Source organism: Grampus griseus (assembly GCF_964374135.1).
Source record: "Grampus griseus genome assembly, chromosome: 1".
NCBI classification, from domain to species: Eukaryota; Metazoa; Chordata; class Mammalia; order Artiodactyla; family Delphinidae; genus Grampus; species Grampus griseus.
This window is the reverse complement of record NC_139017.1, coordinates 146,087,307-146,113,535: the sequence shown is the minus strand read 5'-3', so window position 1 is coordinate 146,113,535 and position 26,229 is coordinate 146,087,307. Positions and strand designations below refer to the sequence as shown.

The 26,229-nt window shown below is 42.8% G+C and overlaps 1 long non-coding RNA gene across 1 annotated transcript in view; it reads right to left on the bottom strand.

Moving 5' to 3' along the window:
* LOC309835146 overlaps positions 1 to 26,229 on the bottom strand; it is a 38,132-nt gene that overhangs the window by 6,136 nt on the left and 5,767 nt on the right. The window contains exon 2 of the long non-coding RNA XR_014297951.1: positions 23,137 to 23,325. This is a non-coding gene — a long non-coding RNA (uncharacterized lncRNA). The remainder of the gene's footprint in view (positions 1 to 23,136; positions 23,326 to 26,229) is intronic.

The following is a 26,229-nucleotide window of genomic DNA, read 5'->3' as shown; positions in this document are numbered from 1 at the left end:
CCACCAGAGGGCACACAGCAGAAGCAAGAAGAGCTACAATCCTGCAGCCTGTGGAACAAAAACCACATTCACAGAAAGATAGACAAGATGAAAAGGCAGAGCGCTATGTACCAGATGAAGGAACAAGATGAAACCTGAGAAAAACAACTAAATGAAGTGGAGATAGGCAACCTTCCAGAAAAAGCATTCAGAATAATGATAGTGAAGATGATCCAGGACCTCGGAAAAAGAACGGAGGCAAAGATCGAGAAGATGCAAGAAATGTTTAACAAAGACCTAGAAGAATTAAAGAACAAATAAACAGAGATGAACAATACAATAACTGAAATGAAAATTACATTAGAAGGAATCAATAGCAGAATAACTGAGGCAGAAGAATGGATAAGTGACCTGGAAGACAGAATGGTGGAATTCACTGCTGCGGAACAGAATAAAGAAAAAAGAATGAAAAGAAATGAAGACAGCCCAAGAGACCTCTGGGACAACATTAAACACAACAACATTCACATTATAGGGGTCCCAGAAGGAGAAGAGGGAGAGAAAGGACCCGAGAAAATATTTGAAGAGATTATAGTCGAAAACTTCCCTAACATGGGAAAGGAAATAGCCACCCAAATCCATGAGGCGCAGAGAGTCCAATACAGGATAAACCCAAGGTGAAACACACTGAGACACATAGTAATCAAATTGGCAAAAATTAAAGACAAAGAAAAATTATTGAAAGCAGCAAGGGAAAAATGACAAATAACATACAAGGGAACTCCCATAAGGTTAACAGCTGATTTCTCAGCAGAAACTCTACAAGCCAGAAGGGAGTGGCATGATATACTTAAAGGGAGGAAAGGGAAGAACCTACAACCAGGATTACTCTACCTGGCAAGGATCTCGTTCAGATTCAACGGCGAAATCAAAAGCTTTACAGACAAGCAAAAGCTAAGAGAATTCAGTACCACCAAACCAGCTCTACAACAAATGCTAAAGGAACTTCTCTAAGTGGGAAACACAAGAGAAGAAAAGGACATACAAAAACACACCCAAAACAATTAAGAAAATGGTCACAGGAACATACATATACATAATTACCTTAAACGTGAATGGATTAAATGCTCCAACCAAAAGACACAGGCTTGCTGAATGGATACAAAAACAAGACCCATATATATGCTGTCTACAAGACACCCACTTCAGGCCTAGGGACACATACAGACTGAAAGTGAGGGGATGGAAAAAGATATTCCACGCAAATGGAAACCAAAAGGAAGCTGGAGTAGCAATACTCATGTCAGATAAAATAGATTTTAAAATAGAGACTGTTACAAGCGACAAGGAAAGACACTACATAATGATCAAGGGATCAATCCAAAAAGAAGATACAACAATTATAAATATATATGCACCCAACATAGGAGCACCTCAATACATAAGGCAACTGCTAACGGCTATAAAAGGGGATATCGACAGTAACACAATAATAGTGGGGGAATTTAACACCTCACTTACACCAATGGACAGATCATCCAAAATGAAAATAAATAAGGAAACAGAAGCTTAAAATGACACAATAGACCAGAAAGATTTAATTGGTATTTATAGGACATTCCATCCAAAAACAGCAGATTACAATTTCTTCTCAAGTGCACACAGAACATTCTCCAGGATAGATCACATCTTGCGTCACAAATCAAGCCTCAGTAAATTTAAGAAAATTGAAATCATATCAGGCATCTTTTCTGACCACAATGCTATGAGATTAGAAATCAGTTACAGGGAAAAAAACACAAACACATGGGGGCTAAACAATACGTTACTAAATAACCAAGAGATCACTGAAGAAATCAAAGTGGAAATCAAAAAATACCTAGAGACAAACGACAATGAAAACACGACGATCCAAAACCTATGGGATGCAGCAAAAGCAGTTCTAAGAGGGAAGTTTATAGCTATACAAGCCTACCTCAAGAAACAAGAAAAATCTCAAGCAAACAATCTAACCTTACACCTAAAGGAACTAGAGAAAGAAGAACAAACAATACCCAAAGTTAGCAGAAGGAAAGAAATCATAAAGATCAGAGCAGAAATAAATGAAACAGAAACAAGGAAAACAATAGCAAAGATCAATAAAACTAAAAACTGGTTCTTTGAGACAATAAACAAAACCGATAAACCATTAGGGAGACTCATCAAGAAAAAGAGGGAGAGAACTCAAATCAATAAAATTGAAATGAAAAAGGAGAAGTAGACGAGAGACCGCAGAAATACGAAGCATCCTAAGAGGCTACTACAAGCAACTCTATGCCAATAAAATGGACAACCTGGAAGAAATGGATGAATTCTTAGAAAGGTATAAGCTTCCAAGACTGAACCAGGAAGAAATAGAAAATATGAATGGATCAATCACAAGTAATGAATTTGAAATTTTGATTAAAAATCTTCCAACAAAAAGTCCAGGACCAGATGGCTTCACAGGTGAATTCTATCAAACATTTAGAGAAGAGCTAACACCAATCCTTCTCAAACTCTTCCAAAAAATTGCAGAAGAAGGAACACTCCCAAACTCATTCTATGAGGCCACCGTCACACTGATATAAAAGCCAGACAAAGATACTACAAAAAAAGAAAATTACAGACCAATATCACTGATGACGATAGATGCAAAAATCCTCAACAAAATACTAGCAAACAGAATCCAACAATGCTTTAAAAGGATCATACACCATGATCAAGTGGTATTTATCCTAGGGATGCAAGGATTCTTCAATATATGCAAATCAATCGTGTGATACACCATATTAACAAATTGAAGAATAAAAACCATATGATCATCTCAATAGATGCAGAAAAAGCTTTTGACAAAATTCAACACCCATTTATGATAAAAACTCTCCAGAAAGTGGGCATAGAGGGAACCTACCTCAACATAATAAAGGCCATATACGACAAACCCACAACAAACATCATTCTCAATGGTGAAAAACTGAAAGCATTTCCTCTAAGATCAGGAACAAGACAAGGAAGCCCACTCCCACCACTATGCAAGATAGTTTTGGAAGTCCTAGCCACAGCAATCAGAGAAGAAAAAGAAATAAAAGGAATACAAATTGGAAAAGAAGAAGTAAAAGTGTCACTGTTTGCAGATGCCATGATACTATACATAGAGAATCCTAAAGATGCCACCAGAAAACTACTAGAGCTAATCAATGAATTTGGTAAAGTTGCAGGATACAAAATGAATGCACAGAAATCTCTTGCATTCCTATACACTAATGATGAAAAATCTGAAAGAGAAATTAAGGAAACTCTCCCATTTACTATTGCAACAAAAAGAATAAAATACTTAGGAATAAACCTACCTAGGGAGACAAAAGACCTGTATGCAGAAAACTATAAGATACTGATGAAAGAAATTAAAGATGATATCAACAGATGGAGAGATATACCATGTTCTTGGATTGGAAGAATCAATATTGTGAAAATGACTATACTACCCAAAGCAATCTACAGATTCAATGCAGTCCCTATCAAATTACCAATGGCATTTTTTTATGGAACTAGAACAAAAAATCTTAAAATTTGTATGGAGACACAAAAGACCCCAAATAGCTAAAGCAGTCTTGAGGGAAAAAAACGGAGCTGGAGGAATCAGACTCCCTGACCTCATATTATACTACAAAGCTACAGTAATCAAGACAATATGATACTGGCACAAAAACAGAAACACAGATCAATGGAACAAGATAGAAAGCCCAGAGATAAACCCACACACCTATGGTCAACTAATCTATGACAAAGGAGGCAAGGATATACAATGGAGAAAAGACAGTCTCTTCAATAAGTGGTGCTGGGATAACTGGACAGCTACATGTAAAAGAATGAAATTAGAACACTCCTTAACACCATACACAAAAATAAACTCAAAACGGATTAGAGACCTAAATGTAAGACCGGGCACTATAAAACTCTTAGGGGAAAACATAGGAAGAACACTCTTTGACATACATCACAGCCAGATATTTTTTTTATCTGCCTCCTAGAGTAATGGAAATAAAAACAAAAATAAACAAATGGGACCTAATGAAACTTAAAAGCTTTTGCACAGCAAAGGAAACCATAAACAAGATGAAAAGACAACCCTCAGAATGGGAGAAAATATTTGCAAATGAATCATCGGACAAAGAATCTATCTCCAAAATATATAAACAGCTCATGCAGCTCAATATTAAAAAAACAAACAACCCAATCCAAAAATGGGCAGAAGACCTAAATAGACATTTCTCCAAAGAAGACCTACAGATGGCCAAGAAGCACATGAAAAGCTGCTCAACATCACTAATTATTAGAGAAATGCAAATCAAAACTACAATGAGGCATCACCTCACACCAGTTAGAATGGGCATCATCAAAAAATCTACAAACAACAGATGCTGGAGAGGGTGTGGAGAAAAGGGAACCCTCTTGCACTGTTGATGGAAATGGAAATTGATACAGCCACTGTGGAGAACAGTACAGAGGTTCCTTAAAGAACTAAAAATGGAATTACCATATGACCCAGCAATCCCACTAGTGGGCATATACCCAGAGAAAACCATAATTCAAAAAGACACATGCACCCCATTGTTCATTGCAGCACTATTTACAATAGACAGGTCATGGAAGCAACCTAAATGCCCATCAACAGATGAATGGATAAAGAAGCTGTGGTACATATATACAATGGAATATTACTCGGCCATGAAAAGGAATGAAATTGGGTCATTTGTTGAGACATGGATGGATCTAGAGACTGTCATACAGAGTGAAGTAAGAAAGAGAAAAACAAATGTCGTATATTAACTCATATATGTGGAACCTAGAAAAATGGTACAGATGAACCGGTTTGCACAGCAGAAATTGAGACACAGACATAGAGAACAAAAGTATGAACACCAAGGGGGGAAAGCGGCGGGGGGAGGGGGGGGTGTGATGAATTGGGCGATTGGGATTGACATGTATACACTGGTGTGTATAAAATGGATGACTATTAAGAACTTGCTGTATAAAAAAATAAATAAAATAAAATTCAAAAAACAAAACTCCTTAAAGCTTGTATTATCAATAAAACGTATCACATTCCCTGAACTCTGACAAGGAACGAGGAAGAAGCAAAAAAAAAGAAAAAAAAAGACATAAATTTCTATCATGTTTGAGCCATTATGCATAATTGGGAAGGTTTATCTGGCAGCTAAAATTATCTTAACTAATACATCCTTTAATGAATTGTTTCCATCAGAACTCAAAAGGCTAGGATCCTCTCATTAAAATAGGAAATCCCTCCCTTGATCCAATACCCCTTCCACCTACTGCCCGATCTCTCTTCTCCCCTCAACAGCCAAGTTTTTTCAAGAATTATCTTCTCATACTTTCTCAATTTTCTGCATTCTACTCACTTTTTAAAAAAAAATAAATTTATTTATTTTATTTATTTTTGGCTGCTTTGGGTCTTCATTGTTGCATGCGGGCTTTCTCTAGTCGCAGCGAGTAGGGGCTACCCTTCGTTGTGGTGCACAGGCTTCTCACTGCAGTGGCTTCGCTTGTTGCGGAGCACGGGATCTAGAAGCACAGGGTTCAGTAGTTGTGGCACATGGGCTCAGTAAGTGTGGCTCGCGGGCTCTAGAGCGCAGGCTCAGTAGTTGTGGCACACGGGCTTAGTTGCTCTGCAGCATGTGGGATCTTCCTGGACCAGGGATTGAACCCGTGTTCCCTGAATTGGCAGGCAGATTCTTAACCACTGTGCCACCAAAGAAGCCCTCTACTCACTTTTTTTTTTTTTTTTTTTTTTGCACTACGCGGGCCTCTCACTATTGCGGCCTCTCCCGTTGCGGAGCACAGGCTCCGGACGCGCAGGCTCAGCGGCCATGGCTCACGGGCCCAGCCGCTCCGCGGCATGTGGGATCTTCCCGGACCGGGGCACGAACCCGTGTCACCTGCATCGGCAGGTGGACTCTCAACCACTGCGCCACCAGGGAAGCCCTCTACTCACTTTTTGATAGTCTTCAACCTGGCTTCTACCCACACCACTTCACCAAAATTTCTCTCACCAAGGTCACTAATAACCTCCACATTGCCAAGTCCTATGGACACATTCCATGGTCCATCTTACTAGATGTCTCAGCAGTATGACTCAGCTGGTCACCCCTTCCTTCCTGAAACACTTTCTGTTACTTTCTGTGGCACCACACTCTTCTGGTTGATCTCTCACCTCTGCACCTACTCCTTCTCTTTCTCCATTGCCAACTCATTTTCCCTGACTGGGACTGTAAATATTTTTATTGCATTTCCCTTCTCACTCAACCTTCTCTCTCTACACAATTTCATCCACACCCATATCTTTAATAACTAGCTATATAACAATAATTCAAATTTATGTTTCCAACCTAGACTTCCCTTCTGAGCTTTGAACACTCTGTCTACTTGACATTTTCTACTTACTCATTTCATGGCATTGAAGACAGAACAAGAGTCCAGGGCCAGAGAAGTGGGAGTGAATGCTGGTGTGTTCAAATCAAACAGGAGGGACAGGTTGGACTGGGAGTGGAGAGGACAAAGAACATAGAGAGTACACTGTTTTATAGTCCCTGGAGCATGCAGCCTGGAGGGTTCAGTCTCTTTTAAGGGACTAATGAAGCAGAGACACAGTAACAGGTATTTTGCTTCATCCTTCGCCTGTAATGCCCTTCCTCTAGATCAGAGAACTGATTCAGCCTGCAGGTTAGGCTTGCAAATTCCGAAGAAATATTTAAATAAGAGAGAAGGTGCTTTTTAACCAGACATTGGGGAAAATGTTTTAAATACATGAAATTCTTTTTTGTTGGGTTAAGAACATAAACTTGTATATAATCTTATTTGTTCAAGATTATTATATTTTAGGGACTTCCTGGCGGTCCAGTGGTTAAGACTCTGCACTTGCATTGCAGGGGACATGGGTTCAATCTCTGGCTGGTGAATTAAGATCCCACATGCTGTGCAGTGCAGCCAAAAAAAAAAGATTATTTTATTTTACATATTATGTTTTAAAACATTTTAAATTCAGAACATAAATTACAAATTCACTAATTTAAATTATTTTTTTTCCTTTTTTTTTTTTTTTTTTGCACTACGCAGGCCTCTCACTATTGCGGCCTCTCCCGTTGCGGAGCACAGGGTCCGGACGCGCAGGCTCAGCGGCCATGGCTCACGGGCCCAGCCGCTCCGCGGCATGTGGGATCTTCCCGGACCGGGGCACGAACCCGTGTCCCCTGCATCGGCAGGCGGACTCTCAACCACTGCGCCACCAGGGAAGCCCTAAATTATTTTTAAATATAAAAAAATGGAGCCCACAAACTGCAGAACTTTAAGAACAAAGTATTGTTTGCCAGTCAGAAAAAGCCAGCAAAATTTACAAATATAAGAATACGATGTCACTTGGCAACCATGCTGAGTCCTCCTGCCTGCTGGGGTTACTCTTTAATATCCAAATAAAGATTACTCAAGCCACTGCCCCACAGAATGTAGACGTCTGTGGCAGTGTTCTGTATATTCCTTGGGAAGAACTCGTGTTCTCCTTATCACTGATTGTCCTGTTCTCCAGTTCACAAGGACTTCTTTATTTTGCTCAAGTATCTTTCTTGGACCTGGCCTTGCCATCTTTTAATTTCTTCTTACTGTTCCAGTCTCTCCAAGTTGTCCAGGCCAATTTCCCCAGGCTGCCCCCAAACTCCAAATTCCCCTCACTTCTTACTTTCTCTGGCAGAACAACTTTTCCATCTTCATCTCATCTCTTCTGCCCTCCTCTCTCCCTGACCATTCCTCTTCCCTCCCCTGAGAATCACACATTGTTTTCCTCAACCAAAAGAACCACCTATCTGTGCCATAAAATGCTATCTATCTCCTGAAAGTGAAAATGAGCCATGATTTTTTTTTCTGAAGATCAATTTCTTCCCACTCCAGAGAGAAAATCATTCCTTTAACGTCAACATCTGCCTCTGTGCCTCAGCATATACTGTTCCCTCTGCCTGGAACAGCCTCCACACTCCTCCCAACCCCCTTCATGGCCCACACATCCTACCCAGCTTCAAGTCTCACTCAAGCATCACCATCCCCATCACTTGGTACATGTTTACTGACTGAATAAATACATTCATTATGTCTTCTCAACTGTCAAATACAAACAGCATTCGTTTCTAGAAAAGATCTTCAAGAAAAATAGAGCAAGATTGACTCAGACTTAATCAAATGGATCTCATATTCTGAGTTACTACTGCCATCAGTTTCTGCTTCTGCTGCTGTTATTTCTAGAATTTGCATTGGCTCCTCCAAGTAGAAGTTTAGCCAAGACTGGAACATGCTGCTCTTTCCTCCCTCATGTTCCTTTGCTCCTTTAATTGATGTATTTCCAGAAGGAATGGAAATGGCTTTTGATGGAGTATGCTGCTCGTCAGAAACCCAGCTGCCTCCCTGTGGTCTGTACACCACTTTCAAAATCTTTCTGGCATGTTGTCATATGGTCAACATTTGGGGTTTGCATTTCTGCCTCTGCAAGTGGAATAGCTGCAACAGTGGCTATTAGCTAATAACACAGTTCTCCCATTTCTTACAAATTCTTCTCCAGATAAGTTTGGAAAAGGGCTGCTTTCACATTGTAAGTAAGAGGCCAATTTAGAAAAAAGGAATGCAAACATTCATTCAGACTCAGTCTTTTTTTTTAAATTGGGGTACAGTTGTTTTACAATGTTGCGTCAGATTCACTCTTAAGGTAGAGACAGATAACTATGCAACATAACAGTAATATTTTGATAATCACTTATTGTGTTGTTGGTTCTATTTACCTATAGCATTCCTATATACATTGCAGGTTAGCAAAGCAAATGTTTCATTGGCCCCAATCTTCTGCAAAATGTCCTATCATTAACTCATAATATATTGGGTGTTCTGTTGTTTCCCTTTTCAATACTTTTATTAAAATTATTTTGAGGTGTTATAACAAAGCTTGTTATTTCTTGTTCCTGAAAATGTTTCATCTATCCGTACAAGACACAGAGACTTATGTCGTTTTTTTTTTCTCACACAGATTTCAATAAACCCCTCTACATACTGGCTGTGACTTTGGACAAGTCATTTCAATTTTATGAACTCTAGGATGCTACTTTGTAAAATGGGAGGCTACATAATAACTAAGGATTTCAACTAAGGATTGTAAGAATGAAATGATTTTAGACTTGTGACACAGCAAGCATAGAGCCTGAAACACAGCAAGTGCTTAAACAGGAGTTACTACTCTACTACTACTACTATTATTATTATTGTGCCTTTAGGATCTGAAAAATTCCCACTTTCCCCTCAAGGTTCCTTGCCTGTTTTGATCAGTGGTGTCCCAGGAAAAAGTGTAAGCAGTAAATAATCTACTTTCATACATGATTTGTTCATAAAATCTTGTATAAAAATCAAATGTGTGAAAATTTAACTTTCTATTTATCAAGGAAGAGAAAGACATCTATTCTTAATGTGCAAATATATATGTGTATAAATATATATAAAATCTCAAATTACATATCTGATGATATATTTCCAGCATTTTTTTACCTATTCTTTAATTATTTTTCCATCCAAATCAACACAAAATGAACTGAGTTACATTCTCATCCAAATGAGAATAAAGTCAGCACTTCCAGCTTAACTGAATGGTAACTATTTTACCTCAATTGCAATATGTTTATATTTTATCGCCACTATCAGCAATTTCATTTTTCAATTTTCCACCTATTTATATAAAATACCAGTAAAATACATAAAAAATTCAAAGTTGGACAAATATTACTGCACCAGCAAAAATGGAAAGACCAAACTGTTGCTTGGCGTTGCGTGATGGATCAAAGCGTTCACTTACCAGCAAATGTGCAAACATTCAAAATGCTTTATTTAGAGGTATCAAAGTGTAATGTACAAAAGTACAGGTTGTAAGTAAGTCAAGAACTACACCTACTGCACTTTTGACAATCTTTCTAAAGTTAATGCCACTAACGATTTTTTGCAACAATTATTCACCTGAGGATGTTAATGGGCAATTCTTTTTAATGATGCTGATGTAAGGGAGCAGAGGAGACTTCTGGGCAGAGAATGCTAGGAAGAGCAAGAACACCATGTCCATAGCCATGAAAGATTTTTAATGTGTGTAGCCAGCACTAGTACATGAGGTGGGTGGCCATCTGAATGTAAACTGGAACTATATATTTCATATGTCAGTGTTTGCAAATGTCTTGTCTGGACTGGAGCTTTTTGTCTCTTTCTCAGAAAAACTTCCAGTTTGGAAATGTTTTTATACCAGAATGCCTCACGGCCAGAAAACCAAAAAGCATGGAACAGAAGCAGTGTTGTGGTAAATTCAGTAAAGACTTTAAAAAAAATACATTAAAAAAGAAAAAGTAAACAAGTACTTCAACAGACAATTGTCCACGAAGGTTCACAGCAGCACTATTCACAATAGCCAAAAAGGTGAATGAATGGATTTTTAGAATTGTGGTATATCCATACCATGGAATATAATTTATCCATAAAAACAAATGAAGCACTGATACACGCTACAACTTGGATGAACCTCAAAAGCATACAAAATGAAATAAGCCAGACAGAAACTAGCACACACTGCATGGTTCATTTTATATGAAATATCCAGAATGGGAAATCTATAAAGACATTAAAGCAAATTAGTAGTTGCCAGGCGCTGGAAGAGAGGAGGAATGGGGAGGGATTGCTCAATGGGTGTCTTCTGGAGTGATAAAAAAGTTTGAAACTAGAGAGAGGTGGTTGTCTACAACATTGTGAATGCACTAAATGACACCGAAAGGGACACTTCAAAATGGTTAATTGTACGTTACATGAATTTCATCCCCATTTTTTAAAAATGAAAGAAAAGTAACAAAACGGTACCCATAAACAAAAAAGTAATGAAATTATTCCTTCTCTTATACAAATGGATAGAGAGCATTCTGTTTTTCAATTATATGCATATTTTTATTCTTTTATTTCAGAGACATACAGTACTTGAAAGCAACAGCAATGATCCAATACTACTAAATAGTTACATATAAATCTTCCTTTTGCTGAGTTGTTGGGGGGGGTTGGGATTGTAGTGAAGTCTGAGGAAAAGAGTAAGATCTGTATAAAGCCTTTTTGTACTGGTAAGTCTCTATCTCCTCAAAGAGATGTCACATTTCTTTATTTTCTATAAAGCAACTTCCTAATGGGCATGTAGGAAACTTAACCTGTGTAACCTTTGTGGGGTTACATGAAGATTCCAGGGCCAAAGTGTCCAGAAGTCCCCTCTGGTCATCAGTGATCAGTCCCTTGCCCATATGGCTTGTCTCTGTGAAGGCACAGCTCACAAACCCTCTCAGATCTGCCACTCGGCTGCTTCCTGCCCTGCTTGGGGTATAGGACTATGCCTAGGCCCGTAGTCTTGGGATGACCACACAGTCACGCCCTCAGAGTCCTGCCACCTCTGGAGGGGAGGGTAGAGGCCCTTTTACTTGGGGAAAACACAGGCCTCTCCTTTCTCCACACCAACAGAATCTCTTTTTAGTTTGGGGGACACGTCTCTTTCCTCCAGCCTTATTCTCTCAATGGAAAGAGAAGCCAGGAAGGTTTGTCCCAAACCTCTCCCAAAGCATCAAAGCACAAAGCCTGCTGTCTTTTGAATGAGAAAAGAAAAAAAATTATTTTGCACAGTTTCTTCAATATCCTTTACAAATTGAGCCCTTCTCTCTAGAGAGCGTCATACATGTCACCTCTGATGTGCTCTAGGGTACACATGATAACTGCGTGCCTATTACAATGGTTTATGCTCAGTCAGGATGCTGGGAAAGTGTCTATTCACCATGGTCTCAGTGCTCCCACTCCCCACTCACAAACAGAAACCCAGCAGAGATAGTCTTCTAAGGTATATGGGTCTTGGGAAAACAGATCTGGATTCAAATCCCAACCCTGCCACCGACTGACTGCATGACCTTGGACAAAGTAGTTGATGCTTATAAGCCTTTCATTTTTTCACCTGAAGAGCAGATACATCAGGATTTAGTCAATTTCACTCATAATCCATTTTTGTCTCCCTCTAGCATGCCTTCTGTACCACAGAGATAACTATGTTTCCCAAATGTCCTTGCAGCTAGGGTTCTGGATGAGAATTAGGTTCCATTAATTAACGCACTTACATAAAATGGAAGTCAACTTAGGCTTCTGGCTGTTTTCAAGGTTATGGTAACATGGAGTTTTACCACAGCACTATTCCAGTTCCAGTCTGCATAGTGGGGGTCAAAAAATAGTAGCAGCAAAGGTGATAACTGGACTACTTGTTCCAATGTCCAGTCATCAGCTTGATGAGTTAAACAGCCATTGTGGCAACAGCTACAGCAGCTTCCTGGTCCTCAGAATACATCTACAATTATGTGTTCTCAAACTCAATGATTCCAGTGACAGCCTTCTGATTCCCCACCTACCTTACTGTGACAGAGTAACTTCCGTGGCAAGTCACTTCTTCAGTATTCTGAGGATCATTCCTTGAGGCTTATCCTAGATTTTTCTCATCCTACAGGTGCTCTTTTGTAAGCATCTAATTCCCCACATTAAGTTCCTTTTTGTTCCATTTGAATGGTTTCTGTTTCCTATACTGAACGTCATTGGCTTTTTTGAGGGTTTAAAGAGATGAAGCATTTAAAGCAATCAGCCCAGTGCCTGGCACATGGAGAGTGGTCAAAAAATGATAGCAATTATTATTATTACAACACTGCTGTCTTCCACAGCAGCTGCACCATTTTATATTCTCACCACCAATGTATGAAGGTTCCAATTTTTTCCATACCCTCATCAACACTTGCTATTTTCCATTTTAAAAACTATTATAGCCATCCTAGGAGATGTAAAGTGGTAACCCACTGTGATTTTGATTTGCATTTCCCTAATGACTAATGATACTGAGCTGCTTTGGAGAAATGTCTATTCAAATCCTTTGCCCGTTACTAATATAATATTGTAAATCAACTATACTTATACTTCAATAAAAAAATAATAATGTAATGGGAATTCCCTGGCGGTCCAGTGGTTAGGGCTTGGATGGGCCCAGGTTCAATCCTTGGTCAGGGAACTATGATCCCACAAGCCACACAGTGCAGCCAAATAAAAATAAATAAATAATAAAAAATAATAATGTAAAACTGACCCAAACCCCAATAAATTTGAATAGTCTAGGAAATAAAGTGCATCACACTAAAAAATAAATTAAAAAAATTTTAAGCCCTATGAATATATTTAGATTTCTTCCACACAGAAAAAAATCTTTTGCCCATTTAAAAAATTGGGTTATTTGTCTTTTTGTTCTTGAGTTATGAGTTCTTTATTTATTCTGGACATTAGATTCATCAGATATATTATTTGCAAATATTTTCTCCATTTTGTGGCTGTCTTTTCACTTTCTTGGGAATGTAATTTTAATCACAAAAATTTTTAATTTTGATGAAGTCCAATTTATCTGGTTTTTTCTGCCCTTTTGTTGCTTGAGCTTTTGGTGTCATATCCAATAAACCATTGCCTCATCCAACATCAAGAATATTTATACTATATTTTCTTCTAAGAGTTTTACATTTAGGTTTTTGATCCATTTTGAGTTATTTTTTTTTTTTTGGCGATACACGGGCCTCTCACTGTTGTGGTCTCTCCCGTTGCGGCACACAGGCTCCGGACGCACAGGCTCAGCGGCCATGGCTCACGGGCCCAGCCGCTCCGCGGCATGTGGGATCTTCCCAGACCGGGGCACGAACCCGTGTCCCCTGCATCGGCAGGCGGACTCTCAACCACTGCGCCACCAGGGAAGCCCGAGTTAATTTTTTATATGGTGAGAGTTAGGGGTCCAGTTTATTCTTTTGCTGTTGACGTTCAATTGCCCCAGCATCATTTACTGAAAAAACTATTTTTTCCCCACTGAATACTCTTGGCATCCTTGTCAAAAATCAATTGACCACAGGTGTATGAGTTTTTGGGGGGCTCTCAATTCTATTCCATTGATCTATTCCAGTAGTCTTTCTTTTCATGACAGTAGATCATTGTCATTGCGCTCTGGGGTCAGAATGCTGAATTTGAATCCTGGCTCTACTACTTACTTGCTGTACAACTTTAGGCAATTACTTAACCTCTCAGAGCCTCCATTTTCACATCCGTAAATGGCGTTAATAATAGTATCTATTACAAGGGGAGGTTGTTAACAATAACTATGATAATGTTCATAAAGCACTTCGTTCTGGAACATAATAAATACTCAAAAGTATTATTATTATTTCACCATACTGTTTGTGTTAGGCAGGAATAGAAACACGTTTCTCTGGAAACACGTGAAGGGAACTGTGTAATAGGTATGGTATTTCAGTTTACTTAGATTGAGTACCTGATACATGCAATAAAACACAGAAGATTCCAAAATAGTAAGGAATAGCCTGGGGCTCTTTCTGCCTTTGTTGAAATTGTTGATGGCTTACTTGGTCCTTAAAATGTGTTTAAAAAAGGGACCTCAGAGGCTGCTGCATCTAGATGAAGTGATATATGAAGATAAGTGATTCCTACAGACTCTGTATCTGGGTCAGACCTACAAGGCTGACACTCAAAATGGCTTTGGGCTGTTCACCTATTGGTCAGTCCAGTCATGTGGTACAGCTATGACTCTAGCCACAAGGTGGATACCTTAGGCTGGATTCCCCCAGAAGGTACAGCCTGAGATTACTGTTCAGGGGCAAGTAGTTCACTGCAGGAAGTAATCCCAGGGACCAAAGGGGGTGACTAGGGATAGGGAAACAAAGAAGGGAAAGCTAATTCAAGGGTCCATACTTGAGTTGATCACAGCTGTGGAAACTGGGGCTTGATCATGCTGGAACCTTCTGAAGAACTGTGAAAACCACCTCAAAATTGTCTGCCCATAGGCCAGAGGAGGGGAGAATTTATCCTTCAACTCCTATCCTGTTGGGTCAAGGGTTTTCTCATGAGTTGTTAGTACCCTCACACTTCCAGAAGCACCAGTGTGAGTGCCAGGTGGTTCCTACAGAAGCCTGAGAAGGAAAGAGAGATGCCTGGAGGAGCTTAGGTGAGGTGCTGTTACATGACACATGTGTGAAGCTGCTTCCCCAGCAATGATGGTGTCATAACAGGACCAAGAGGGGCTTCCCTGGTGGCGCAGTTGTTGAGAGTCCGCCTGCTGATGCAGGGGACACGGGTTCGTGCCCCAGTCCGGGAAGATCCCACATGCCACGGAGTGGCTGGGCCCGTAAGCCATGGCCACTGAGCCTGCGCGTCCGGAGCCTGTGCTCCGCAACGGGAGAGGTCACAACAGTGAGAGGCCCACGTACTGCAAAAAAAAAAAAAAAACAGGACCAAGAGGATATGAGGCGAGCACAAGAGATAGCCAACACAGTGAGTGAATCAGCTACTAGTTGGCCTTCAGCATGGGATTAATTGTTGTCTTTTCATGGTGGTTGACTTCATCTGCTGGCAGGGGCAAGAAACAGCTAAATTAGAGTCCTAAAGAAACGTATCTCTGTTCTTTATCTTGTGCTGAGCTCTCTCTCCAAACTGAGGACCAAGTACAGTCAGCCCCCCAAAAGCCACGGGTTCCACATCCGTGGAATTGGAGGGCTGACTGTACTCTGCCATTTTATATAAGGGACTTAAGCATCCATGGATTTTGGTACACACAGGGGAGGGGGGGTGTCCTGGAACCAATCCCCCACAGGTAATGAGGGACATCCATACATGACTGCCCCTGATTACAAAGGCTGGCTTTATTTTTATTTTTTTGGCCGCACCATGCGGCATGCAGAATCCTAGTTCTCCAACCAAGAATCAAATTCACACCGCCCTGCAGTGGAAGCGTGGAGTCTCAACCACTGAACTGCCAGGGAAGTCCCTGGCATTTTAAAATAGCAAAGGAAAAATAATTGTAGACTCCTAGAAGAGTCGAGTCATGAATGTAGAGGTGTCACAGCGAGGGGTGTGGTGCAGAGATTGAGAGGGAGAAATCGTATTCATTGGGGAAAATGATGAGGGCTTCAAGCAGAAGGTGGCATTTGGGGACAGGCCTTGGAAGGACAAATGGATTTGGGCAGGCATGTTCTTGGGATCAAGGACTCAGCAACATCCCAAAAGGTCCTCTGCCTAGAGTGGAAAATGGGGACCAGGAGGACAAAAGAGCAGATCTTAGAGAAAATAGAGACTACTCAAAAGGAATAAAAAGAAACGAAGATCTAAAAGTGAATCTTGCTGTTGTCCCTTTTAGTTATCTAGGAGGGTGTGTTAGTTTCCTATTCCTGCTGTAACAAATTACCACAAAATTAGTAGCTTAAAGCAACACAAATTTGTTATCTTACCGTTCCGGAGATCAGAAGTTTGACAAGGGTCTCACAGGGTTAAAATCAACTGACTGATTGGCAGGACTGTGGAAATGGGGAGAATCCATTTCCTTGCCTTTTCCATCTGCCAGAGGCAGCCCCATTCCTTGACATGTGGCTCCTTCCTATCTTCAAAGCCAGCAATGGTTGAATCACTTCTCACACAGAATCACTTCAGCTTCTGCTTCTATTGTCACACCTCCCTCTCTGACTCTGATTCCTCTTTGGCCTCCATCTTCCACTTTTAAAGACCCTTGTGATTACACTGGACCCACCAGGATAATCAATCAGCTAATTAACAACCTTGATTCCCCTTTGTTATATAACAGAACACAGTCACAGGTTCCAGAGATTAGGATGTGAATATCTTTGAGGGTCCATTACTCTTCCAACGGAGGGGATAAAGGAATAAATACGAACTCTTTCCAAGCCCGTCCATGCTCTCTGAATGTCCCAGCCTCCACTGTTGAGGAAGGTCTTGCTGTCCATGGGTATTTCCTTGTCCAGGGCCATCTGGTTGCACATCCTGCCTGCTGCAGCCTCACAGATGGGTTGGGGGCAGTGACACTGTGCAATGATGCTGTGTGCAACTTCGGGACTCCTCACTGCCCTTCTGTAGCTTTCCCACATTGGGCCTTCTCCAGCTCCTGTCCTTGGGCATCCTCCAAAGGGAAGGGGGTTCCTTTCCTCAAACTGCCTTCTGTGTAAGGGAAACTAAACATGAAGTCATACTGGTACTCTATGTCCACAGAGGACTCTACTCAAATCTGTGTCTCATGGAAGGAAGCACGAAATCAAATATATGTGGTAATACTAAAAACCACTGAACTGTACCATTTAAAATTAATTTTTTGGGGGGCCACACCACATGGCTTAGTTCGCCGACCAGGGATCAAACCCGGGCCTCCAGCAGTGAAAGGGCTGAGTCCTAACCACTGGACCGCCAGGGAATTCCTGAAAATTTTACAGTGTGTGAACTGCAAATCAGTTTTAAAAAATAGTGTTACTGGGGGGCTTCCCTGGTGGCGCAGTGGTTGAGAGTCCGCCTGCCGATGCAGGGGACGCGGGTTCGTGCCCCGGTCCGGGAAGATCCCACGTGCCGCGGAGCGGCTGGGCCCCTGAGCCGCGGCCGCTGGGCCTGTGCGTCCGGAGCCTGTGCTCTGCAACGGGAGAGGCCACAGCAGTGAGAGGCCCGCGTACCGCAAAAAAAAAAAAAATAGTGTTATTGGGAGTTCCCTGGTGGTCCAGTGGTTAGGACTCGGCAGTTTCACTGCCAGGGGCCCAGGTTCAATCCTTGGTCAGGGAACTAAGATCCTGCAGGCCACGTGGCACGGCCAAAAAAAAAGAAAAAATAGTGTTACCAAAAAGTCTGTGGCAGGATTACTCATCCCTTCATTAATTCATTGATTTGCTAATATACTCACTGATTCTGCATATGTTTGTTGAGTGTTTACTAAATGTGAGTGCCAACTCCATCAGTGCGTGCTCTCTCTGGTAACCATCTTTTTGATGCCAACTCAGCTCACCAACTGCCTTCCCTGAGAATCGCCTTTCCCCAATCCACCTACACAGCTGGAGCCCTGGGGCCCTGGAAGCCATGTTTATCTGACTTGACTCTTAACCCCTTAACCCCAGCTGACTGGACTCAAGCTGGGCCAGTCAGATTTCTCTCCCATGAAAGTGGGACTTAGTTTTGGCCCTCTTCTCTCCACACGTACCATACCATCCCTCAAAGCTACCACCCTTCCCCGTGGCTTCATCTCTATTATAGTGACTCCCACACCTATATCACCAGACCAGCCTCTGGAGCTCCACAGGTGTCCATCCAACCGGCCCCTGGGCAGCTCCACTTGGATGTCCCACAGGCACATCAAACTCTATCTGATCCTTCATTTCACTCACATCAAAGGCTGCTTTCTATTCTCTTTTCCAGACAGGAGCTAACATCCCAATCAAAGCCTCTAGGTCCTGAGGCAGGGACTGTGTCCTGGATTTCTTTGTGTCTTCCACAGCATCTGGCACAAAAACTCACACTTGGTAAATAAACACTGATTAGTTAGTGGGTTGAGTTTGGGCTACCTTACTCAAATCAATTATAGGTTCATTTTAGCAAAGGCTGCAAGCAGATACTGTCAGAGTAGAATTGCTTTGGTGATTGGCAGTGTAATGTTTTAGATTTTTTTAGCTAAGTCAATATACTAAAAATAACTCCAGAGTTCCCAATTGCTTTTGGACACGATGTGATTTATCAAAATTCCCAGCCCAAGGAGGAGAGAGGAAGAGCAAAGTCCTTGCCTCCAGTGTTTGGGAAAGTCATAGGCACCAAATGGCTTAACGCCACATTTATCTGTGGAGTTCTGGGGCTGAGTGCATTGCCATTGTCTGCTTTTACCATGACAGAGAAAAAAGAGTTAGCATTACTGAGCCCTTGCTGCGTGCTGGTTACTTAACCTATGTCTACATCGCTGTTATGGGCTAAGTTGTGTGCCCCCAAAATTTCCATGCTGAAGTCCTTATGCCCAGTACCTTGAAATGAGACTGTATTTGGAGATAGGGTCTTTAAAGAGGTAGTTAAGCTAAAATGAGGTCATATGGGTGAGCCCTAATCCAATATAACTGGCGTCCTTATAAGAAGAGATTAGGACAGAGACACACACTGAGGAAAGGCCATGTGAAGACATAGGAGGAAGATGGCCATCAATAAGCCAAGGAGAGAGCCCTTAAAAGCAATCAATCCTACAGAAAATTTGATCTCAGACTTCCAGCCTCCAGAATTATGAGAAAACAAATTTGTTGTTTAAGCCACCCAGTTTAGGGCTTCCCTGGTGGCGCAGTGGTTGAGAGTCCACCTGCCGATGCAGGGGACACGGGTTCGTGCCCCGGTCCGGGAGGATCCTGCGTGCCGCGGAGTGGCTGGGCCCATGAGACATGGCCGCTGAGCCTGCGCGTCCAGAGCCTCTGCTCCGCAACGGGAGAGGCCACAACAGTGAGAGGCCCGCGTACCGCAAAACAATAAAAAGCCACCCAGTTTGTGCTCTTTGTTATGTCAGCCCAAGCAAGTTAATACAGTCCCATTTAATCCTTCTATCAATCTAAAAAATAAATTATTAGCTCCATTTTATAGATAAGGAAACTGAGGCAAGGAGAAGTGAAATGATTTCCCCATCTTCCAGCCCACAAGTGACAGGGTGGGATGGGAGCCTAGGTTTACCCAACATAGAGACCCCATGGTAACCAATGTCCTTCATTCTCAGGGCTCTGGGCCACTCAGAGATCTGACAAAACTGTGGTGTGCTCCCACGGACCTTTCCTCTCTCCTTGACCTTTGAGGGTTCCCTTGATGTCTCCCTCTCTCTGAGCACCCCACCCTAACCTCAGGCATTGTCAATGACCTCCTGGCACAACTAGCTCCTTGGTCTCATTCAAGACACTCAGAAATCTTTGAGTGCCCTTGTGTAGATGCTCTTTCTTGAAGCCCTAACATTTTAGGGTCTGTCTCACCCCAATATCACGAACTAGAGTTAGTGGAGGTGGGGGCGGGGTCTCTCCACTACTGTCCTCATCTAGAAAGCTAGCCAGAGGGCAGGACAATTGTCCAAGCAGAGCACTGCACCAGTCCGACCTCAGGGTGGTTCCCATACAGCATTTTACTTAATCCTCACAACAAACCTGAGTTAGGCATTACTATCATCTTCATTTTACAGATGAGAAAACAGAGGCACCAAGCAATTAAGAAACTTGCCCAATACCACATAGTGACACTTGACCTTCCTAGGAGTCAGGGAAGGCCTCCTTGAGAAAGCACATTTGAGCTGAGAGAGGACTAGAAAATGGAAGAACAGCATGTGCAAAGATCCAATGGCAGGATGGAGCCTTTGCGTTTGAGGTGCTAAGGGAAGATCATGTGGCTGAAGCCCAGAGTAAGAGGAGAGAAGGGTAAGATGAGGCAGGGGCTATGCTAGGCAGGGCCTTGGAGGCCTCGCTGAAGGTTTGGGTCTATGTCATAAGAGCAACAGGAAGCCATCAGGTTTTAACCAGGGAGATGACGGAATCAGGTTTGCAGTTTGAAAAAACTCCTTCTGAGGACAGTGTAGATAAAAGATTACAGGGAGAGTGTAGGGAGAGCATTAGGGTCCATGGCAGTAATCCAGGTAACATGGATTAGGACAATAGCAGTGGAGGTAGGAGTGTAGATGGAGGGACTTCCCTGGTGGTCCAGTGGTTAGGACTCTGCTTCCACTGCAGGGGGCACGGGTTCAATTCCCTGTTGGGGATCTAAGATCCTGCATGCCACATGGCACGGTCAAATAAATAAAAGAAAAAAAAAGGAATGGAGAGGGAAATAAATAAATGCTTTTAAGAGCTCTTTAAGAGGGAAAGTGACAGCATTTGGTGATAGATTGGACACAGGGTGAGGCAGAAGTTGAGGTCCCACGTTTCTGGCTGGTACAACTAGCTGGTCAGTACATAGTTCATTCAGACAGGGAACACTGGACAAAGAAAAGGTGTGGGAGAAACTGTGTGTTCAGCCTTAGGTATGCTGAATTTGAGGTAAGACACTCAAGTGGAACTATCCAATAAGCAGTGGGGTATGCAGGTTTGAAGGTCAAAAGGGAGGTATGGCCTGGACATGACTATTTGGGAGTCGTATCCAGGACCAGTCTATCTACTAGGCATGGGTAGGCCTATTAGTGCCCCAATACTCTTAGGGCTCGTCAAAAAAAAAAAAGCTTTAATCTCCTTTAAATCAGAAAAAAAGTTTATTTTATTTTATTTTTTTAAAGACACTTCTATTTCTTTTTTTTTTTTTTTGGCTGCCTTGGGTCTTCGTTGCTGCGCGCAGGCTTTCTCTAGTTGCAGCAAGCGGGGGCTACTCTTCGTTGTGGTGTGCAGGCTTCTCACTGCGGCGGCTGCCCTTGTTGCAGAGCACGGGCTCTAGGTGCGTGGGCTTCAGTAGTTGTGGCATGTGGGCTCAGTAGTTGTGGCTCGCGGGCTCTAGAGCACTGGCTCAGTAGTAGTGGCACATGGGCTTAGTTGCTTCGCGGCATGTGGGATCTTCCTAGACCAGGGCTTGAACCCGTGTCCCCTGCATTGGCAAGCAGATTGCCAACCACTGCGCCACCAGGGAAGTCCCAGAAAAAAGTTTTAATAAAGATGTTTTAATAGATAATATTAATATATTCATCTTTACACCAATGCAGTCATAAAACATAAAAAAGAAATTGTTTGGGCTTCCCTGGTGGCGCAGTGGTTGAGAGTCCGCCTGCCGATGCAGGGGACATGGGTTTGTGCCCCGGTCCGGGAAGATCCCACATGCCGCGGAGCGGCTGGGCCTGTGAGCCATGGCCGCTGAGCCTGTGCGTCTGGAGCCTGTGCTCCGCAACAGGAGAGGCCACAACAGTGAGAGGCCTGCATACCGCAAAAAAAAAAAAAGAAAGAAATTGTTCTGTAGGAAGGGGCCCACAAAAGTCGTAATGCTGCCCTGGTTATATTAGTAAGGATGCTTTCTACCACAAAATATCAGAAAGCCCACTCTCAATAGCTTCAGCAGTGACAATATTTAATTTCCCTTGTTCAGCATTAGGGTGGCCTCCAGGGATGGCGGGGCACTCATGCCCTCAAGGACAAAGACTCCTTCCAGCTCTCCACTCTGCCATCCCTCTGTTGGCTCCATTCTCAGCTTGGGAGCACACCAGCTTCAGTAGGTCCAGGACATATCTAGACTTGACAACATTCCCAGGAAGAGAGCCACTGGGCATGTCGCGTCCAGTGATTCTCTCCTAGGAGTGAGAAAACCTTTCCCAGAAGCCCCCCAGCAAGTGTCCTCTTAGTCTCACTGGGTGTAACCCCATTCCTAAACCAGTTACTGGCAAGAAGGAAGGAATTTATACGATGGGCTCAGATTGGGGTGCGTCAGAGGTTAGGGAGTCTTCTAGACTCTCTTCTCTAGAAGTCTTCCTCCAGGAGGTGGAACCTGAAGCCAAAAGCAAGGATGAGCTCATCCAGGGAAGAGTATTCAGAAAGAGAAGCACAGAGGACGTAGGAGCTTCAGCATTTCCATCTACTGAGGGCTAAAGGAGCAAAGGTTGAATCAGTTCCTGCTACAGAGGGGCTTCCTGTCTGATGGAAGAGACGCATCATTAAACACAGTTGCAAATGGACTGGAATTTGAGAGCAGACTGGGTTGGAGGCCCAGCTGTGTGTTAATACGTATGTGACTGGGTAGGTTTCTTAAGCTTTCTGCCTCAGTTTCCTTTTTGTATAGTACCGTACACATAGTAGATATCAAATAAATGCAGCCATCATTGTTTTATTATCATCCACATTATTATATATAGGTGGCAGGAAGCCACTGGAAGGGAATTAACAGGCAGATTTGTGTCTAGGTTAGATGGCTTAGGCAGGTTGTGCTCTGTCCCTGCTCTGGGTTTCCTCTTCACTAGGTCACTGTGAGCAACTCACTGAGTTTCCCTCTGGCTGTCCCCAAGGCTGAATGCCACCAGAACCCTCCAGGCCCCAGCAGCATCTCCATAAAATCTGTGTGTTGGTTTTAGCTGCACTCCTGTGCTTTGGAATTAGGATAAATTACTATCCCTCCTTTCACTCCTGTCTGATTACATTGTTGCCACTCAAAGAAATTAATCAGGTTTATTAAGCATGACCTCTCTTTTGTAAGCCCTGCTCCCAGTCAGCCGATATGTAGTACCTGTCTGCTGCTCTCCTAGTTCAGTTCCAGTTGGAGAGGCCTCAACCTTTCTCAGTGTTCTGGTGGGGGTACCGACAGGCGGCCGAGTGGCCACATCTTTTGTTATTTGCAGAGACTGATGTTCTGGGCTGGGTTGGACAAAGACAGGATGCTCTGCTGTAGTGAGCACAAGGCCCTTTGTTGCCATGGCTGTGGAAGAAATAGGAACAAAAGGGATAAACGTTGCATCCAAATATGCTAATAATTAACACTTAACACCATGGATATAAAAAGCATTTAATACTAAATTACTATGATCATAATAGCTATTCTTCATTCAGCCCTACTCCATATGGCATCATGGCTTGGTAGTTAAGTACATGTGAACTGGAGCCTGACTGCCTGGGTCCAAATCCTGGCTCTGCTATTTACCAGTGTGGGCAAGTTACTCACGCTCTTTGAGTCTCAGTTTTGTATCTATAAAGCACGGACAATGGAAGTACACAACTCATAGGGTTATGTGAGTTCATATTATGCTTATAAAGCACTTAAACATGACCTACCACATAATAAGCACTCAATAAATATTATATTTTTATATACATTGGTCAGCAAATTTAGACCTCAAAACAAACATATGATGTAGACATTATCATTATTATTATTATCCCTATTTATCAATTGAGGAAATCAAGACTCAGAGAGGTTGAGTAACTTTCCCAAGGTTACCCAGCAAGAAAGTAACAGAATCCAATTCTGACTGACCCTAAAGTCTTGTGCTTTCCACTGCACCAGGTCACTGTCTTCCATGAGCTCCTGGCAAGAGGTCCCACATCAATGTGATGGTACAGTATTGGTAACTTTCACAAATTCCTCTTCCCTTTCATCACAGTTAGAACTAGGTATTTTCAGAATGAAGGAAAGAGGAATCCTGTGGACAAGGCAGCTTAAGCAAGGTTTCTCTTCTCTCTGCCCCTGCTTTACGCCCAGATCCTCAGCCTTCCCTAGAATGTACAAGGCCCAGTTCTCTAGTGGAAGCTGGAAAGCCAGCTAGGGAAGAGCAGAGACATGGCCCAGCTCTGGGTAAGACTTGCTCAAGTACCATCCATCTGATGGCTTGGCTGGCAGAGTGGAGCCACAGGGAAGAACCTGGCCATGGGGTGCCAGGCCACACCAGTGCCAGGGGCTGGCAGGTTTGAGGCCAAGATGATCCAGGACAGATCTTGCACCCTAAAAATCTTTGGACATCACCAATAAAATAAAGTAAAACAGCACAGCCCAAAGCACCTTCCTGCCGGAGAACTTAAAATTCTTGAAGGATGCCTGCATTTTGTCTTTTAATGTAAAGGAATCCCAGAGTCTGGCTTATCACACCTCCTGTGGAGTGGATATCTGGCTGCCAGACCAATAAGTGTTCATCAGGGCTCTGACCACTGCACAGCCTAGTCAGGCCTCTGCCCATTCTTCCACACAACCAAAGTCAGGCCTCTGCTCATGCTTCTACACAACCAACTCTTGTTTTGTATTCAAAAGCAGTTCAATTCCTAAACAACCATCTGGGCAAAAATAAAACTCAGCCTTACAGATATTTCTAGGAAAGAGGGGCAGTTGGCTATCTCATTAATTGCAACACTCACTGAGCCTAAACTCTGGGCAAGGCACTGTACTTACCATGACCCTTGTCACATCCCCACCCATCCCCCCACCCCTCACTTATCTCTTGAGTTTATGGCTAGCTCCTGATGGCCCCTCCCCTGTGCCTCTCTCCTGTCCAGATGTCCATTTGCAATCAGATAAGGCCTGGTTGGGTTCATCCTGGACTCTGGGAAACATAGCCTTGGCTTCTTGATGAATATACAGCCTGGTGTCAGGATGACAGCCTGTGAAGGGGCCTCCCTGAAGTCCCCAGGCTATGCCCACACCTAGTTCAAGACAGCAGAGACTTCTCTGATGTGGACAGGCAAGCTGTCAATGCTATGTGGATCCCCTACCCCCCACTCAGGCCCTGATCACAGACCCTCTTCCTCAACCCTTTCCACTCACACCTGCCTCTTGCCTCCTACTCACACTCCTGGGGCTCTCAAATGGTGACTAGAGAAGGAAGGAAATGGCCAGGCTAAAGATTCAGTGAAAATAGCTGAAGCTTTGTACTCGGACAGATAAGGGTTTGAATTTCACCATGTTACTTAACAGCTGCGTGACTTGGTCTGGTTACTTGAGTCTGGTCTCGAGTCTCAGTTTTCTAATCTCTGAAAGGAAAACAATCTTCTGTACTCTTAGGGTTTCTGTGAGGATTAGAAAAGATATGCGTAAGTATGTTATGCCCAGCAGCACTGAATAAATGGTAGACATTGTCAGACATAAGTTGGTCTCTTTATATTCCTTTAAAGTATATATACTTTCTCTCCCTAAATTCTTACAACCACCAGGCTACAGGGTCAGCCCACCAGTGGTGTTGCTGCAAGGAGCTTGGCTGGGTTGGAGCCAGCTCTCCTGCTGGGCCTAGACCTTAGTCTAGTGCATTGGTGGGGGTTTCAACCCCTCTGTCCACGGTTCAGTGACCAATCCTCCTGATTTGCCTGGGATTGTCCCAGATTTACGACTAAAATTTCCACATCCTGGGAGCACAGGCAGTTCAGTCTTGGGAAAACTGGTATGATCGGTCACCCTATCAAGTCAGCTGACCCACAGCAGATGGAGAACGTGTCAGACCCAGGAAGTAGCTGGGCTTCCCATAACCTTTCCCAGTTTGCTGGATGGATGGGGCCAGGCTGGGCATCAAATCTGCCCTTCCTTCTGGGTTCCCAGCCAAGACCTGGTTAAGTTGAGGCCAAGGGTGACACCCAGAGGTCATGTGAAAAACTGCAGTCTGGTAATCACCCACCTGGCCCTTGAGGCCTTCGCTTGTTCATTAGTAAATATTTATTGAGCTCTCAACACATACCAACCCTTGTGTTAGGCACTGGGCATAAGTCTCAGGGTCTTGGAAGGCATCCTCAAACAAGTTAAATTTATGCTGAGACCTACTTATTGAGAAGGTGTTTGCCAGGTCAAGGCAGGAGGGAAATAGAGAGTATTCCAGGCAGGAAGGAACAGCAAAGACAAAAACTCTTG